This window comes from Arachis stenosperma, chromosome 9 (assembly GCF_014773155.1).
Source record: "Arachis stenosperma cultivar V10309 chromosome 9, arast.V10309.gnm1.PFL2, whole genome shotgun sequence".
Taxonomy (NCBI): Eukaryota; Viridiplantae; Streptophyta; class Magnoliopsida; order Fabales; family Fabaceae; genus Arachis; species Arachis stenosperma.
Genome location: NC_080385.1, coordinates 81,804,334 through 81,807,167, shown reverse-complemented (window position 1 = coordinate 81,807,167; position 2,834 = coordinate 81,804,334).

The following is a 2,834-nucleotide window of genomic DNA, read 5'->3' as shown; positions in this document are numbered from 1 at the left end:
TGCTCAATCCTTCAATCCCTGTGGGATCGACCTCACTCACGTGAGTTATTATTACTTGATGCGACCCGGTACACTTGCCGGTGAGTTTTGTGTTGGATCGTTTTCCACACATCAAGTTTTTGGCGCCGTTGCCGGGGATTGAAATAGATTGACAATGATTAAGTGAGGTGGAGATCTAGATTAAGCATTTTTACTTTTCTGTTGTTCTAACTCTCACTAACACATTAACTGTTTGAGATTTTGCTTAAACTAACCAACCAAAACCTCATTCTAGCAATAGATTGAAGTTTTGTTAACTCTCTGGGTTTGTGTGTTTATTGTTGTGTGTTTGTATGTCAGGTATAGGAAGATCTTCCCACATTATTTCTGAAATTGATCAAAGAACTCTCAGGAGAATCAGAAGAGCTGAAAGAGGGAAGAATATTGTTGGAGAAGAAGAAGAATCTGAGGAGGAATTCCAAGACATGGAAAGAGATACCACTCAACCTGAAGGAAGAGCCAACGATGACCAACAGAGAAGAGTTTTGGCTTCATACACCTTTGCAAATGCCAAGCATTGTGGGAGCAGCATTCTCACTCCCAATGTCAATGCCAACAACTTTGAACTCAAGCCACAACTCATTACTCTGGTGCAAACAATTGTTCTTTTGGAGGAGGGCCTTTGGAGGACCCAAACCAACATTTGTCCACCTTTTTGAGAATCTGTGACACAGTGAAGACAAATGGTGTGCCCCCTGATAGCTATAAGTTGCTACTCTTCCCATTCTCTCTCAGGGACAAAGCAACTCAATGGCTAGAGACTTTTCCAAAAGAAAGCATCAACACTTGGGATGACTTGGTGAGCAAGTTTCTTGCCAAATTCTACCCCCCTCAAAGAGTCCTAAGGTTGAAGACAGAGGTTCAAACCTTCACTCAATTGGAGGCCGAGAGCTTATATGAAGCATGGGAGAGATACAAGGCTCTATTGAGGAAATGTCCACCAGAGATGTTCACTGAGTGGGACAAGCTACAAAACTTCTATGAAGGTCTCACCCTTAAAGCTCAAGAAGCTCTTGATCATTCTGCTGGAGGCTCTCTACAACTCATGAAAACCACAGAGGAAGCTCGAAACCTCATTGATATGGTGGCCAACAACCAATACTTCTTTTCTCATCAAAGACAACGTCAAACATCACAGAGAAGAGGAGTCATGGAGTTGGAAGGAGTTGATTCAATCTTAGCTCAAAACAAGATGATGCAACAACAGATTCAACAACAATTTGAGCAAATGGCTAAGAGGATTGATGGCTTGCAAGTGGCAGCAGTGAGCACCACAAGCCAACCTCCTAACACTTGGGTGCAAAGTGAAGAAACTCAAGAGGAGCAACAACAAGAGCAGGTTCAATACTTGCACAACCAGAATCAGGGAACAAATGAGGTCTATGGAGATACCTACAATCCATCCTGGAAGAATCACCCAAACCTTAGATGGGGAGACAACCATAACCAAAACCAACAACCATGGCAAAGAAACACAGGCCAAAACAATTGGAAAAACACAAACCATAACCCCCAGCCGAACACTAACCAAAACTCATACAGAAAACCACAAAACAACTACCCAAATTCTAACCAATACCCAACCAATAACCACTCAACTAACCAAACCACTTATCTTCATCCATCACCACCCCAAAACCAACCTATCACACAAGATTCACAAAGAATTACCAACCTAGAAGTACTCATGGAAAAACTAATGAAAAGCCAAGAACAAACCACCAAGAATCAAGATGCTGCCATGAAGAACTTAGAGAGGCAAATTGGTCAAATCTCTAAGAAGATCTCTGTTGAGAAACCCTCAAGTTCACTACCTAGTGATACCATTCCCAACCCAAAGGAAGAATGCAAGGTGGTGCAACTAAGAAGTGGAAGGGTGTTGACGGATAGCAACCAAGGAGTAACTCAGAAGCTTATGGAAGATATCACTGAGCCAACAAAGGACACTGAAGCCATTAACAAGAATAAAATAAGCAAGAAGGCTTCAGAAAAACTCACAGAGGAAGATGACAAGCTACAGAGTTCAAAGAAGGGCAAGCAAATCATGGAGGAACCAACTCCAAAACAGTATCAAGTGGTGAAGAGCTCAACACCACCACTGCCTTACCCACAAAGATTTCACAAGGAAACAAAGAACCAGCACTTCCACAAGTTTCTTGAAACTTTCAAGAAATTAGAAATTAACATACCTCTGGCAGAAGCCTTGGAACAAATGCCACTGTATGCTAAGTTTCTAAAGGAGCTCATCAACAAGAAAAGGGATTGGAATGAGAAGGAAACGGTGATGCTTAGTGAAGAATGTAGTGCCGTGCTCCAAAAGGGAATCCCACCAAAACTCAAGGATCCAGGGAGTTTTGTAGTGCCATGCACTATAGGAAAACTATCTTTGGACAATGCTCTTTGCGATCTTGGGGCTAGTATCAACTTGATGCCTTTGTCCATGATGAAGAAGTTGGCAATAGAAGAACTCAAACCCACCAAAATGTCACTAGTTATGGCAGACAGATCAATCAAGGTGCCAAATGGGATTGTGGAAAATTTGCTAGTAAAGGTTGGAAAGTTCATCTTCCCTGCAGATTTTGTAATCCTAGATACTGATAAGGAAGGCAACAATTCCATCATCTTGGGCAGACCATTTTTAGCCACTGCAAGAGCCATCATAGATGTGGAAAAGGGAGAAATGATTTTCAGAGTACACAATGAGCAAATGATCATCAATGTTTTTAAATCAATGCAACATCTCCCAGAGCAAGAAGATCATTTGAGGGTGGATATGATAGAAAGCCTAGTGGAAG